The sequence below is a fragment of the Palaemon carinicauda genome, chromosome 9, assembly GCF_036898095.1.
Source record: "Palaemon carinicauda isolate YSFRI2023 chromosome 9, ASM3689809v2, whole genome shotgun sequence".
Taxonomy (NCBI): Eukaryota; Metazoa; Arthropoda; class Malacostraca; order Decapoda; family Palaemonidae; genus Palaemon; species Palaemon carinicauda.
In genome coordinates, this window is record NC_090733.1 from 150,359,575 (window position 1) to 150,376,555 (window position 16,981).

The 16,981-nt window shown below is 46.7% G+C and overlaps 1 long non-coding RNA gene across 5 annotated transcripts in view; it reads right to left on the reverse strand.

Moving 5' to 3' along the window:
* The window catches only part of LOC137647274 (uncharacterized), a 63,215-nt gene that overhangs the window by 29,406 nt on the left and 16,828 nt on the right, over positions 1-16,981 (reverse strand). For all 5 annotated transcript variants that reach the window (XR_011045560.1, XR_011045559.1, XR_011045557.1 and 2 more), the window contains exon 2: positions 16,376-16,442. This is a non-coding gene — a long non-coding RNA (uncharacterized lncRNA). The remainder of the gene's footprint in view (positions 1-16,375; positions 16,443-16,981) is intronic.

Sequence of the window (16,981 nt, forward strand, 5' to 3'; positions counted from 1 at the left end):
ACCTTCCAGGGGCTCTACTAAGAAGCCCCTTAGAGTGTTGATCTCCCTCACTGCTCCCAAACTAACCCCTGGAGGTATGCGGAGCATATGCCCATGATGAATGAGAAATTATTCGTCTCAGAGAAGTTGGGAGCCAAACTAATCGAATATATAGAGTTCTGGCCTAGCTTTTCAGCTTACCCAGACTGTTACGCGACATGCATCCCGTGAGGAAACAGTACTTAAAGTAGTCATCGTATTCGAGCATGACAAGGCGCAAGCCATCCCCCTAAAAGCCTTGAAAGGAGCCGGGTACACCAACTCCAAAGTTTCAGCACTGAGCAAGAGGCACCCCAACTTTATTGCTCCTTCCTCCATCTCTTTCCCCTTTTCGGAGAAAGCACTAGACTTTGCCATCAAGGCAGTCGAAGAGGGCAAACCCTGCCCAACTCTAGAGGAATGCAAACCATTCTCTCTAGCAATGCCTGCCTGTGAGGAGAAGTGGAAAGATATCCACCTAACCTTCTCCGTCTCGAAGTTGGATCCAGAGATAGCAGGCCAGCAGTTCAACGAGAACCTTCCGAAGTTGCCAGACCATTGTCTGAGGAGGGAACAGGAGACTATGGAGAGACTTGAGGCCTCCCTTTCTCATCAGAACTGCCTGGAAATGAGCACAGGCCTACATAACGCCCCAGAAATGTACATTTTCCTGGCTAAGTCTCACATGGGGACCCTTGTGAAAGACTTGTATGCTTTCCTCAGAGCAAGGAGAGCCTGCAGAGAGTTCGTATTTGCATCAGGGACCGTAAAACACAAACCCAGGAAGCTGATTTCATCGTGCATCGGGGGCAAGGACTTTTTCCCACCGGAAATGGTCTGAGAGGTCATAGCCAGAGCAGCCACGGATAATAGGAACCTTCTCCAAAAGTGGGGCAAGCCCTCAAAGAGGAAATCTTCCTCAGACGGAGGTCCCCAGCCTAAGAACAAAAAAGCAAAGAGACCAGACAAACCTGCGCAACTTCCTGCCGTGACCATGACCGCAATGCCTCAACTGGTAGCCCAGCCTCAGACAACCTTCCAGATGGTCCCTCAACAACTGGTAGCCCCGTCGCCAGCATATAACACTGGTTTTGAGAGGCAGTCGACTACCCTGGCTTTGAGAGGCAGTCGACTACCTTTCGCTCTCACAAAGGAAAAGGCCCAAGGAGAAGTTCCTCCGGAAACCCCTCGCGGGGCCGAGGAGGACGTGGTCACAGAAACAAGTCCTCAGGATCCCCCAAGCAATGAGGGGCTCCAGGTAGGGGGCAGACTGTAAAACTTTTGGGATCGCTGGACCTTTGATCACTGGGCCCACAGCCTAATCACGAATGGACTTGGGTGGAAATGGAACAGAACTCCACCCCGTTTTCCAAAAGTCTTCCAACACTCCACCCCCTCGTTAGAAGAATACAGTGAACCCTCGTTTATCGCGGTAGATAGGTTCCAGACCCGGCCGCGATAGGTGAAAATCCGCGAAGTAGTGACAGCATATTTACCTATTTATTTAACATATATATTCAGACTTTTAAAACTTTCCCTTGTACCTAGTACTGTTAACAAACTACCCTTTAATGTACAGAACACTTAATGCATGTACTAACGTACCCTAAACTAAAACAGGCACAAATATTAAGGGCGACTTTATATCATGAGTTTCCTAAACACGCCAAAAAGCACGATAAAAAATGGCAACCAATGTTTTGTTTACGTTTATCTCTGATTATAATGAAGAAACAAACGCATTTACACATCTGTGTATAGGTTAGTTTCTGCATCGATTATATTGATTATTCAGTACAGTATGTTGATTTGGTTATTACTAATGTTTTACTTAATTTTTCTTAGGACTTCCAAATGAAATGTTTTTCTTTATGACGCTGCCTGAAACGACGGCGTCATAAAGTACGCTCAGTAAACAAACTAAGGAATTTAACGCGCATGATGAAAGTGATAAATAATGATATTACAGTAAAAGCTTTAATAAAATATGTTATTACAAATATTATTTACCGTATCTATATAAAATCATACATACGTAGCAAAGCAGGAAAACAATCTACGAGAGAGAGAGAGAGAGAGAGAGAGAGAGAGAGAGAGAGAGAGAGAGAGAGAGAGAGAGGAGAGTTGTTTTACATACGTAAATGTAAATTTTAAAAAAAAATAGCCCCATTTCATATAAAATAGATTACAAATATTTTACGTTATCATATTACAGTAGTCTGTATAATACTGTAAAGTTCAGTACAGTGTTGTTGTTAAAGTCGTGGCGATGAAATTCTCACGAAACAAAAACACGCCATTTGAGTACAACAGCTGATTCTCTCTCTCTCTCTCTCTCTCTCTCTCTCTCTCTCTCTCTCTCTCTCTCTCTCTCTCTCTCTCTCTCTTCGTGTTATACAATACTTACATTTAGATGAAGAAGCTAAAATTAGTTTTCTTAGTGTCAATTAAATACGAAACGAAATAATTAGGCCGAGTCTACATCCATTTCAGTCATAGCTAAAAATACGGCATCCGATTTCATCAGCAAACCACTATTTTTTGGGAAATATCATTTTATTCTAGAAAATTGCCACTCTTTAAATAGTTAATTGCACATTAAGAAAGTGTGTACTTTTGTTTTTAAATTTCGGGTTTGTTTTAAAAATCGAGTATTGTTGACTTTTTTTTTTTTTTTTACTTTTGGCTGTGATTAGATCAGCTGTCATCTAGCTGCCGCTCTTGAGTGTGTACGAATACACTAACAAAGTATCATTTATACCATTTCTTAACTTATTCAAACCGTCTACAGTATACAGTTGATATTACATAAGCACCAATGTGTTATAACCTATCAATTTTTTTTTGTTTATTATATTTAACCCTCTCTCTCTCTCTCTCTCTCTCTCTCTCTCTCTCCTCTCTCTCTCTCTCTCTCTCCTCTCTCTCTCTCTCTCTCCTCTCTCTCTCTCTCTCTCTCTCTCTCTCTCTCTCTCTCTCTGTGGGCTACTTTTCACTACCTCCCATTCCTTACCTCTCTCTATCTCTCTAACAAATGATATCTTTGTTGCTCCTCAAAGTTTCATTTATATTGAAAATCAATCACGATTCAATTTTCCTTACTTTCTCCAATCTCACACCATCGGTCACTTCGCGGTATTTTCGATATTTCTGGAAAATCCGCGATATATGTATATACATGGGTTATGAAAAAAATCCGCGAAGGGGTGAATCCGCGATGGTCGAACCGCGAAGTAGCGAGGGTTCACTGTATACCAAAGAACTCTTGAACAAGAAGGTAATAAGGAAAGCAAAGTCCATCAAATTCCAGGGAAGGCTGTTTTGTGTTCCCAAGAAAGACTCCAACAAACTCAGAGTCATTCTAAACTTGTCTCCACTCATCAAGTTCATCGAGTACAACAGCCCCAAGGATATTCATAAAGCTAGCAGACACAATAGTCAAGCAGCTACGCTCCAAAGGAGTTCAAATGGTAGCGTATCTAGACGATTGGCTGGTGTGGGTAGCATCCAAGACTACTTGTCTGCGTGCAGCCAAAAAGGTGATCCAGTTCCTGGAACACCTGGGCTTCAAGATCAATCACAAGAAGTCTTGCCTTTCTCCAGCTCAGAAGTTCCAATGGTTAGGAATCTAATGGGACTTAAAAAGTCACACCACACCACCTCTTCATTCCATCCAAGAAGAGGAGAAAGATAGCGGGAGCTGTCAAGAGACTAATCCGTAACAAGAGGATTTTAAGACACCAACAGGAAAGAGTATTGGGCTCTCTCCAGTTAGCAGCAGTGACAGACCCGGTGCTAAAAGCACGTCTAAAAGATGCGTCCGGAGTCTGGAGAAGATACTCATCAAACGCTCGAAGAGATCAACTAAGGTTGACCCCGACCCTATTGTGCACGCAGCTAAGGCCGTGGTCAACAGCCAAGAGCCTCGTACGGACAATTCCCCTGCAACCACCACAACCATCAGTGGTGATACACACGGACGCCTCCTTGGAAGGATGGGGAGGCCATTCTTAAGAGAGAAAAGTGCAAGGGAATTGGTTGCACCAGTTCAAAACCTTTCACATCAACATCTTGGAAGCTATGGCAGTTTTCCTGACATTGAAGAAACTCTCCCCCCTGCAGAGCAATCCACATCAGATTGGTCCTCGACAACGAAGTGATAGTAAAATGTCTAAATTGACAAGGCTCGAGATCGCCTCACATCAACCATGTGATACTAGCCATCTTTTACCTGGCAAGGAAGAGGGGATGGCACCAGCAATTCACCTACAAGGGTTCCGCAATGTGACAGCGGGGACACTATCCAGGCGAAAGTCAATAAGAGACAGAACGGTCCCTAGACGCAGACTCATTCTCCTTGTTTTCGGAAAAAGTCCCAGAACTGCAGATTGACCTCTTCACAACGAGCGACTACAAGAAACTACCTTGTTACGTAGCCCCTTACAGTATATGGACCCTCATGCAGAAGCAATGGATGCCATGTCACTCGAATGGCACAAGTGGAATCGCATTTACCCGTTTCCACCAACCAATCTCCTGTTAAGAGTCCTCGACAAGCTAAGATCCTTCAGGGGGACAGCAGCAGTAGTGGCCCCCTAGTGGCCCAAGAGCAATTGGTTCCCTCAAGTTCTAGAATTGAAACTGAAGTAGTTTCCTCTGCCGGACTCAGTTTTATCCCAACTGGTCCAGAAGTCGACAGTCTATGCTTCATCCTCGAGAACCAACAACCTACATCTCATGATTTTCTCGCCCTAGCGGCGAACAAAAAGTTTGGAATCTCGAAGGATAAAGTTGACTTCATCGAAGAATATAAGTCAAGTTCGACTAGGAGACAATATGAACCATGATGGAAGAAAAGGGTGTCCTTCATGAAAACAAGGAAACCGACAGAGATATCGATAAATTTCTGCCTCGCATTCTTCATATACCTACACGAACAAGGCCTGGCTTCTACCACGATTACCTCGTGTAAGTCGGCCTTGACTAGACCACTTCTGTACGCCTTTGTGGTGGACCTCTCTAGTGAAATCTTCAATAAGATCCCAAAAGCATGTGCTAGACTCAAGCCAGCAACCCCACCAAAGCCCATCACGTCTTGCACTATGCTTCGAACCAAAAAAATGAGGATTGTACTCGAAAGGATCTAACACAGAGTCATCTTTCTGTTTGCAATAGCCTCAGGGGCTAGAGTTAGTGAAATAGTGGGCTTATCCAGAAACAAAGGCCATATTCAGTTCCTAGACACAGGAGAACTGAATCTCTTCCCCAATCCTGCCTTTCTTGCCAAGAATGAGCTACCCACTAAGAGATGGGGTCCTTGGAGAATCTGCCTACTGAAGGAAGATGTCTCTCTATGCCCATTAGAGTGTCTTCAGGTCTATCTTCGAAGAACTTCAGACTTCAAAGGAGGACAGCTCTTCACAGGCGAAACCTCATGATCAAACCTATCCCTAAGATAGCGAAGCTCACCTACTTTATTCACAGAGCGGATCCTGACAGTAAACCCACAGGTCACGATCCGAGTTAAGTTGCTTCTTCGTTGAACTTCTTTCAACATATGGACTTTGAAAGACTCCGCTCATACACTGGGTGGAGATCATCCAGGGTCATCTACAAACACTATGCGAAGCAAGTACATGAAATACAATATTTTGTGGTGGCGGCAGGTAGTGTCAGAAAACCCGTCGTCTAGTGCTGCGACGAACAGTGGACTGTTTTGGGACTTAACATTGTATCGGGTGCATGGGTATACGTACCTTATAATGCAAATCATAACGATGATTAACAGACCGTTCCATATAGGTGCATATCTGATGCAACAACACCAGTGCCGAGTGAACGTTTGCATCACAGTGTTTATGTATGTCCATTGAGTGGCAATATTCGGATAATGAAATTACATTTATTTTTTCCCTTACAGGTGAAAATATGAACCCTGATGTGTATTAATGCTGGATCAGATTCATACTTTGTTGTAACTACATTTGATAATTTAGTTGCAAAATAAAGATACAAAAACGTATCTGCTTCTTATTACTGCCACCCTCAGTTGCATACAAAGAAAACACGCCAGTTTTATTTAATTCCCTATAAATATAGAGAACTTGAAATCAGTACAGATTTCCATGGTAATTAAAGGTAAGCTCTAAAGTTTTCCCATTTGTTCCAACGGAAATAAAAATCTTAATCCTTATTGTCGAAGTCGACACGTTCCCTGCAGGGGACAGAAAGCACTAAGCCAGTTCCAGGCCTAGTGGAAATGACAGTTAACTGGAATTTCATATACAGGTCTAGGAGACCAGATAAGGGAATCCATTCAAGGTAGAAGGCACACACACAAACCCACAGATATAGTACTTTCAAGTTAATTCTCTGATATGCTTCCATCAGGACGACATGGGCCGAGCCCAAAAAACGGATTTTGAGCAAAGTGAAAAATCTATTTTTGGTTGAGAGTGCCATGTCGTCCTAATGGACCCACCCTTTTGCCGACCCCACCCAAAATTACTCTATCTGCGGCTATTTCTGCTTAATGATAAGTAAAGGAATGGTGGCCGGTAGTAATACGGATAGGAGGTCCACCGGGTACCTAGAACGGTACCCCATTCCCTTTTGCCACTCTACCCCCTTTACATCAAAGAGTTGAATCTATTCGGGGTAAAGATTGCCATGTTTCGTATCAAAAGAATGTCCCCCCTTATATTATGCGATATCCTTAATTGGATACTCGCGCAAGGAGTTAGAATCCTGGAGACCTTTTGTTTATTTCTCTTGGAGTATCACTGTAGCAAATATCCCTTAAAAGGCTACCTAAAGGAACCCGTCCATTAGGATGACATGGCACTCACCCAAAAATGACAACAATGATGAGTATGCATCCTCACACTTAGCAACAAAAGACGCTCTGGTTTGTCCCTTATCTAGATCTGAAATAATTATGTGGTTCAGTAGTTTGTCTATAAGCAAATAACCATGTATAGCTCTTTGTGCAGATTTCCTGGTCATCATATGATTTACTGGGTTCTCACCATATACCACCTGTAAAATGACAAATTCGTAGGTAATTTGTATTTTTCCTAACTATACAGACCTTAGCTATTTAATAGGGGTTATTACTTTCGGCGTAGCTGAAATGACGAGCCATTAAAATTTCCACGAGGGTTTACTACCCCACCGCTAGTTAGCGGGGGGGGGGGGTGTGTGTATGTGTGTGTGTTTTTAGCCCCCCCCCCCCACACACACACACACCTGTGCTTGAGCTCACTTTGCTTGGAGGCAAGACTTCAAGGGGGATAGGGTTGGCGGGCAAGTTTGATTAAATAACCAAGGTTTGTATATACAAATTACCTACGAATTTGTCATTTGTTCCATAACTGACATACAAACCACGCTATTTAATAGGGGTGACTCACCCATTAGGAAGGGTGGAAAGTCCCTGCCAGTACTGGCTTTTGTCTTTGCCCGGGGACTCAATATTTGAGTGTGTTCGCACTCAGCAATAAGGAGTCCCTGCACCTCGCTAGAACCTTGCTACACAAGGACTGCGGCCTACGCAAGCTGTGTATGAAGTTAAAATAAAGTGTGACTCGTCCTAGGAAGATGACCTCTAGTCCCTTAGAAGGAAACTTTAGGCTAGGACTCTTCCGATATCACCTCGTCAGGGTATGGGGACGTGACAGTATTATCTTAATACTCGGAACACAAGGAAACATGGTTTACCTGCAGTGGTTTGAGGTCAGCTGTGCAGAGAACCCAGGATGCTGCTTTCCCCAAGAGAGGGGAGGATGAAGGAAAGAGTAAGGGCCAGACAAATCTTTTCATTCATGCAGACTAAGACCGGGTAACAATGCCCTCAACCTTCTGCTACTTGTCCACTAAGGAGCCTGAGGTTTTAAACCAGCTGTTGTGCAGCCACCACAGGGCCGATAGAAAACGTATTGAGCCTCCTGTGGGTCACGTCGTGCAGGTAGTGGGCTGTGAAGGTCATCTGACGTTCCCACACCCCAGCTTGAAGGACCTGCATCACTGAGAAATTTCTCTTGAAGGCCAGGGACGTAGCTACGCCCCTCACATCATGTGCTCTAGGGCGACGTGACGGAGGAGGGTCTGGATTCAGGGACAGATGGATCACCCTACGAATCCATGCCGAGATGGTGTTCTTTGTGACCCTTCTCTTAATCCTCCCAGTGCTAACAATGTTTGCACCTGGGGACGGACTGCAGCCGTTCTTCTGAGATATAACCTCAGACTCCTTACTGGGCACAGTAGGAGAAGGTCTGGGATATCTGTTACACAACGGAGACTCGAATCCGGAAGGAGTCGAACCGAGCATCCGGCACTCCCTGATTTTGAGTCTTAGCACCAAACTCAGGGACGAATTTGAATGTTACCATCATATGAGAGCCCATGAAGTTCATTGACTCGCTTGGCCGAAGCCAAAATTAGTAAGAACACAGTCTTCCAAGTTAGGTGGAGAACTGAAGCCTGGCGTAATGGTTCATAGTGAGGTTTCTTAAGAGACCTGAGAACTCAAACCACGTTCCATGGAGGAGGTCTCACATCCGACTGAGGGCAGGTAAGTTCATAACCTCGTATGAGTAGGGAAAGTTCCAGCGAGAGAAAAGATCATTTCTTTGAGCCTGAAGGCTAGACTTAGGGCTGAGCGATAGCCTTTCACCCCCGAGACTGAAAGGCGCAATTTCTTCCCTCAAATACACGAGGAACTCCGCTATTGCTGGAATAGTGGCATCGAGTAGAGAGATACCCCTTCCACGACACAAACCACAGAAGACTTTCCACTTTGCCTGGTAGACAGATGCGGATGATTTTCGCAGATGTCCAGACATCCTAATCGCAACTTGTTGCGAAAAATCCTCTCTCAGTGAGGAGATGCTGGATAGTCACCAGGCGTGAAGTCGTAGCGAAGCTACAGCTTTGTGGAAGATGCTGGCATGTGGTTGTTGAGTAGATCATGTCGTGGAATGAATTCTCTCGGAAGTTCCGTTAGGAGTTGCAGAAGGTCCAGAAACCATTCCGCGTGATGCCACAGCGGAGCTATGAGGGTCATTGAAAAATTGACCGATATTCTGGTCTTGTTGAGCACCCTCCTCATCAGACAGAACGGGGGGAAAGGTGTACACGCTGATGTTGTCCCACCGTTGTTGGGAGGCATCTTGCCAGAGCGCCTTGAGATCCGGGACTGGGGGGAAGTACAGTGGAATCTTGAAGATCAGCGCTGTCGCAAACAGATCCACAGTCGGGGAACCCCACAAAGTCAGGACTTTGTTGGCTACTAGACGACACAAAGACCACTCGATACTCACTATCCGAGATGCTCTGCTCAGATTGTCGGTGAGCACATTCCTCTTGTCTGGAATGAAATGCGCCGATAGTAGAATCGAGCAGACTTCAGTCCATCTCGGTATCTCTACTGCAAGATGGGATAGCTGCTTCGAAAAGGTACCTCCTTGCTTGTTGATGTAAGCCACTACTGTGGTGTTGTCGCTTATCACCACCACAGAGTGACCTGCCAGGTATTGTTGGAACTGCTGAAGGGCCAACAAACCGGCCTTCATCTCTAAAAGATTTATATGGAGGCACTTTTCTGATTCTGACCACAGGCCCGAGGTCCGGTGGTACAGAATGTGGGGCCCCCCTTTCTTTGAGGTGTCCGAAAACAGCATTAAATCCGGGGGAAGGACGAGAAGATCCACTCCTCTTCGTAGGTTCTCGTCTGTCACCCACCACTGGACCCATAGGGATCATGACGTCCGGGGAATCGCAACCTTGATTCCACCGGGACTTGAGCCGCCACTGGAGAGATCTTATCCTGAGGCGATCGTTGGGAACTAGAAGAGCCAAGGATGAAAGGTGACCAAGGAGACGTAACCACGATTGGGTTGGAAGCTCTTCTCGTCTGAGGAAAGGGCTTGCGACCCCTCTCAGCCTTGCTATCCTGTCATCTGATGGGAAGGCTTTGTGGAGATTGGTGTCTATAATCATGCCTAGGTAAACCAGTCTTTGAGTGGGAAGCAGAGAGGACTTCGAGATTTATCATGATCCCCAGATCCTGGCAAAGTCCTAGAAGTTTGTCTCTGTGTCGAAGAAGGGATGACTCTGAGTCTGCTAGGATCAGCCAGTCATCCAGGTAACAGAGGAGACTGATGCCTATCAAGTGTGCCCATTATGATATTAGGGTGAACACTTCTGGTGAAACCCTGTGGTGCTGTGGAGAGACCGAAACACAGCACCTTGAACTGGTACCCCTTGTTGTCTAGGCTGAATCCTAAGTACTTCCTTGAAGACGGATGGACTGGGATCTGGAAGTACGCGTCCTTCAGCTCCAGTATACACATGAAGTCTTGCGGTTTCACTGCAAGTCTGATCGTGTTTGCGGTCTCCATGCTGAACAGAGTTTGCTTTAATCTGGACCTCTGCCCTAAGGGCCTGCCCCCTTGCTGAATCCATGGCAAGGGAGCTAAACGACACCGGATTCATCCTCAGGGGAGGTAGAGATGATGTGAACGGGATGCGATATCCCTGATTGATTACAGAAATCGTCCAGGAATCGGCCCCGAGTCGCTGCCACCTGTCTGCGCAACCTTGTAGGCATCCCCCCACTGGCGGACATGCAGGGGGACTGCCAATCCTAGCGTTTGTGGCCTCGGCTGCTACCTCTAGGATTCTTCCCTCCCCTGGAGGACTTCTTGCCTTTCTTGTCCTTGACCAGAAAGGGCTTAGACATCAGACATCACTGTCTTCGCTGCCGTTGTCGGTTTCGTGGTCTTGGTGGGACGTGGCTGCTAGAGGTTTATAGGGCTTGAATGTCACAGCCCTATGTAGGAGGGAGTCTTGACGACTTCCTCCACCTCTCAGCAGCCTGCTCCACGTCCTTAAGCTCAAACAGGTTCGTTACCATAATGGAAGAATGTCTGAGCCTGTAGATTTTGGTGCTAGGGGCCTCCCGGTATTGTCTTGGAGTCCTTCGACTCCCTCCTGTGAGGGATGCAGGACTCCAACAACGACGGAGGCAGGGTCTTTTCCACCCTTATTTGAGAAGACTTTACCGTGCGAGGTGGGGTTTCTCTCAATGGTGTGATGGGGGAACGTCTCACCTCACATGACTCTCCTGAGGACGGGAAATCCTCGTCCGAAGGGGAGGGAGAAAAGTCTGAGGGGGGAGGGTGCCTTCCTCGAAGACTTACGAGGAGACAGCTTGGTCTTCGGAGAATTTACCACGTCCGAAACTCCTCTTTTCCTCTTCAGGGGAGTAGATGCAGCCAAGGATTTGTGGCCCAACTCAGAGAGAACATGCTTGAAAGCCTGTGCTATCGCTCTGTTTAGAGCCCCAAACCAGGGCTGCAGGCTGACGGCTGCACTGTCAGACACTCCCTCTGGAGGGGAAGTCGCCTGTAAGAAGAAAGAAGATAAGGAAGAAATGTCCCTGGACCTTTCTGGAACCTTTCCCTCTACCGGCAAATGCGCTGTTCTTTCGGGGGGGGGGGGGGGGAGAATGCGGTGATGGGGCCCTTACTGCGCGATGCCCTGCAGCCTTGCGCCTTGGCAATTGCGCTGGGGAGCGCGCTGGTGATTGCGCACTAGTAGGTTGAAGGGTCAGCTGGCAGGACGATCAGGAACTGGGATGTGTCCTTTAAATAAGGGCGGGCATCCTCCGATGAGCACCGTAAGCAGGTCTGCTTAGAGTCCAGGACCAAAGTCCTTCGTTGCTGCGCAAGGTTGCGCTGGTTGATCGGTAGGTCAGCTGGCAGGACGATCAGGAACTGGGATGAGCCCTTTGGAAGGGCCAGCATCCACCGATGGGACTGTATAAGGTCAGTGTTAGAGTCCAGGACCGAAGTCCAAAGGACCACGTTGCAGCACAAGGTAGAGGTCACTGGAAGTTCTGCTTGATCCTCCGAGGCGGAGTCTCTATGAGAGACCTCTCCCGCGAACGAGAGAGGTGCCCTTCGTAGAAGAGACTTGAAGACACTCGTGATGATGCCCCTTAGGGCCGTTGGATCAGCAAGCTGATCTTATCAGTAGCGATCCTCCGAAGGAGTCTCTATGAGTGGTCTCTCTCGCGAACGAGAGAGGTGCCCTTCGTAGAAGAGACCTGAAGACACTCGTGGTGACGCCCCTTAGGGCTGGTGGATCAGCAAGCTGACCTTGGCAGTAGCGATTTTTCGAAGAGAAGTCTCTACGAGTGGCTTCTCACGAACGAGAGAGGTGACACTTCGTAGAAGAGACCTGAAGACACTCGTGGTGATGCCCCTTAGGGCTGGTGGATCAGCAAGCTGACCTTGGCAGTAGCGATTTTCGATGAGAAGTCGATATGAGTGGCCAGAGGTGAACACTTCGTAGAGGAGACTTGCCAAGACTGTGCTCCACCCCTGAAGGAAGAGAAACTCAGCAAGGGGGGGAGAAAAGTCTGGCCGCAGGGCAGCAACAGTCGTCGAAGGCGATGAATTTATTAAGGTATGGGAAGTTCTCCCTCTGAAGGGAGAAAATCTCACACCTGGGGAGGAAACCTCCCTCGGAAGGGAAGTTGTCCAACCCCTGGAGGCGAACCTCCATTAGCGTTCTAAGATAATCTGAAGTGCTGGCATATTGCCCATGACGACATCCTCTGAGGGACGGCAGCGACAGCAGAATCCCGAGGCATGAACAGGAGAGCTCTGCTTCGTTGGCACTCTTTTAGTCGAACGAAGAAAAACTGCATAGTTAACTGGGAAAATAAAATTAAATAATTATTTTAACAGAAATTCCCTAGGGAGGAACTCCAAAGAGGAACCCAGAGGGAAAAAAATAAAATAAGAATTAAGTATAAGCCCACCTTCCCCAGATGACATCGTTCAAGGTTCCTTGTAGGTGATTTGCATGAGATAGCCTTACAAACGCATCATTTTGGTGGTCATTGTCAGTGCGTGGTTGTTAAATATGAGGCAGTTGAGTCGGCCAAAGGCGGAGTGGGCTGCCCTGATCCTGTTCTCCACGTCCTTTTTGCTTGTGGGAGCTGATGTTAGGATGCTCACTAGGTAGGAGAACTGGTCCACCTGTTCTAACGGTTGGTCATTCACTGTTGTATTGAAGTTTGGGATGTTGGACGAGGGTCTTGGTTTTGTCTGTGTTGACTTGCATCCCAAAACGTTCGTAGGCAGAGTTGTATGCATCAGCTGACGACTGCAGGTCCTCTGCCGTCTGACCTGGGGTGGCATTGTCGTCAGCATACTGCAGTTTTCACACTGCACACAAGGTGGTCTTGGTTCTGGCGCGGAGTCTAGCGAGGTTGAAAACGCCTCCATCCATGCGGAAACGTAGGTCGACTGAGGGTGTGTCTGGGGGAATCTCGTTGAGCATTGCTGCAGTGTATAGCAAGAAACACGTTGGGGCCAGAACACAGCCCTGCTTCAGGCTGCCGTTGATGGGGAATGGGCCTGAAAGAGATTTCTGGTAGCAGACTCTCCCAACCATTCCCTCACGGAGAGCACGCACCAGCTTGACAAAATCGGGTGGGCAGCCATATCTTTTGAGGACAGCCCACATGGCAGGTCGAGGTACTTTGTCGAAGGCCTTTTTCAAATCCCAGAAGATGAACATTATGGCCTGTTGTTGTTCGAGGCTCTTCTCTTGTAGTTGTCGCGCGCAGAAGATCACGTCTATGGTCCCGCGGGAAGGTCGAAAGCCGCACTGGGACTCTGGCAGGACATCTTCTGCGAGAATAAGGAGGCGGTCAAGGAGAATCCGAGCGAAAATCTTACTCGCGATGCTTAGTAGTGATATTCCCCGGTAGTTGTTACAGTTCTCCCTGTCTCCCTTCTTGAAGATGGTAATGATGTTTGCATCGCGGAAGTCACTGGGGAGGGTCTTGATCTCCCATATTTTGCGGAAGTCACTGGGGAGGGTCTTGATCTCCCATATTTTCAGTATAAGGAGCATCAAAAGGTTCCTCAACCCAGGGCCATCGTGAGTGAAGAGCTCCAACAGGATGTTGTCTGCCCAGGGCCATCGTGAGTGAAGAGCTCCAACAGGATGTTGTCTGGCCCTGGGGCTTTGCCGGGCTTCATGCGCTGCAGGGCCTTGTTAAGTCCTGGATGGAGGGTGGTAGTGCCATCCAGTGACCGACGGGAGGCTGCGGGGTCATTCGCAGGAGATCGTCTGGGGTGTCTGCTTGGTCATTGAGGAGGTTCTCAAAGTGAGACCTCCACCTGGCCAGGATGCCCTCGCTGTCGGTGATGGTCGTGGCCTCATCCGCATCCTTCAGGCCGCCCACTGATGACCGTGTGGGACCGAATATTTCCTTTGTTGCTGCATAGAAGCTGCGCAGGTCACGTTGGTCAGCGAAACTGTATTTTTGCAGCTTTTCTTTGCCACCAGGTGTTCTGGGCTTCACGGATCCCTCTTTGGCAACCAGCTTTAGCCACCTTGTGAGCACATTTGTTAGCTGCTGTTGGTTGGTTTTTCAAAGTCAGGCGTGCTTGTCGTTTGGTTTCAATGAGAAGAGAGATGGTAGCATCATTCTCATCAAACCAATCCTGCAGTTTCTTGGTGGTGTAGCCTAGTGTTTCCTCCGGGGTACGGGCCATGGCGTTTCTGAGGGTGGTCCAGTGGTGCTCAACAGTGGCCTGACCCACGGGGTCTGCGAGGTGTCATTCGCAGGCCTCCTTGTAGTTCAGTGCCACCTGTGGGTTGCGGAGCTTACTACAATCAAAGCGTTGCTGTGGTACTCTGTCAGGTACCCTTCTGGGTGGTTGTAGGATCGTCACGGAGAGTCGGGAGACGAGGAATCTGTGGTCCGTCCAGCAGTCGTCCGCTCTAGGCATGGATCGGGTGATGCAGACGTCTCCTCGGTCTCTGGCTCTGGTCAGGAAGTAGTCCAGGGTGTGCCAGTGTTTAGACTGTGGGTGTCTCCATGTGCTCTTTTGTCGTTTTGGTTGGTAACTGGAATATGGTGTTGGTTATCACAAGTTGGTGTTCTGCACACAGACACAGTAGGAGTTGGCCATTGGTGTTGCAATTTCCAATGCCATGGCGGCCGATGATTCCCTCCCACAGGCGATGGTCTTTGCCTACTCGGGCATTAAAGTCGGCAAGCACAACGAGCTTGTCGTTGGCGGGTACTGCCTGATGGTGCGGTCGAGCTGGGTGTAGAAGGCAGCTTTGTCATCATTGGTTGAGGTCATAGTCGGGGCGTAGACAGAGATCAGGGTGAGGTGTCTGTCCCGCGTGATGGGGATGCGGACAGTCATCAGGCGCTCACTGATGGCCTTGGGAGCAAGGTTGTGCTGCTGCACTAGCTGGGAACGGATGGCGAAGCCGACACCGTGGATGCGAGGCTCCTCTAGGGCTTTGCCTTTCCAGAAGATGGTGTAGCCTGTTCCAGCTTCCCTGATGTTGCCCTCTTCGTGTAGTCTAGTCTTGCTAAGAGCCGCCACATCAACATTGAAGCGGGCTAGCTCCTTGCAGACGAGGGCTAGCTCCTTGCAGACGAGGGCTGTACGTCGTTCCGGGCGGTTGGTGTTAGTCACGGCTAAAATACTCCAACAACAACAACAATGAAAAAACCGTCAGTTGTTGTTGTTGTTGGTGATAGCTCGTCTCACTGTCCTTACACTGTAACTGCAAGTAGTTCTAAGAAGTAAAGTAACTCACAAGGGCTGATAAACTTCCAAAGGGAATTTTATACTCAATGTATAAAATGTTCTATATAAACTGTTTTGAGGGTATAATTTTGTTTGTTTTGGGCCAAGTGAAAAGCAACCGTGTTTTACTCAGCTTGCATTGCAATCAGTACAGGATTTATATTTTCTAATTGGTCATTTGGAATCTTCCTATTATTAATAATCCAATGTAAATCAGGATTGTTCACATCAATTTTTCTCTTAGGAACATTTTTTATAAGAACAGCTTAAATTAATGATAATAATAATGGATAATTTCAGGTTGTGATTGATAAATATCGTGAAACTATTAAATAATAATAATAATAATAATAATAATAATAATAATAATAATAATAATAATAATTCAAATTACTCATGTTTAATTAATACCCACTATTGCTTAAGAAATGTTCTTAGGGGATTTTTTTTTGTAACTTAGGCTATATTGAACTAAGGAATAGCTTTACTGACATACATACATTTACTGAGGAAATGATGGAGAGGTTTATTTTATAATTTATTTACACTCTCGACGGCTATTGTCAACAAACAAAATCGCAGGTGGATGGCTTAACAGAAATGACTTTCTAATTAATCGATTTGTCTGTTGATATCGCCGATTATAACACCATCAAACTACACTGTAGTCATGCACCTTCTGGCATATAACTATCAATCCATAAACTAGCTCCACTAACCTTAACTTATGCCGACGATTGTTACCCGAGTCAGTTGTGCAGAGCCATGACTTATTATCCATTTGTTCTGATGAAGAAAGGGAACGTTAGACACTTTCTATAAATAAACCCACTTGCCTCAGATGGCATGTGAAAAATTCACACTTTACGAATCAAAATATCTCTATATAATGAGAGAACGATCGTTGGACAATTTGAAAACTACCCATTCTTTAGCCTCTACCCTCCTACCACACTTCCTTAACACAAGTCGTTGTTATATTATTATATACCATAATACCAATACCATATTAGGTGTGACAAGGTGTCGCTGATGCCATCTATTGGCTCTTAAGTAAAACTCGTAACGATGTAAGGGAAGGAGCTAGAGAGAGTATGCAATTATTCCTTTCGTTTTATAATTATGTTATTTTCCACTCAGTTCTTACGAACAATTCATGTTACACCATGAAACGTGTTAATTACCTTCTGGTTTCATGAAAAGGGTAGTTGGAAATCACACCAAATAACTTGCAGTACTTGACTATCTCACCAATTTCAGTACATATGGCACTATCTGGCAAACCCCCTTACCCCCAATGTAATTGAACTACCGATTGTTTGTCG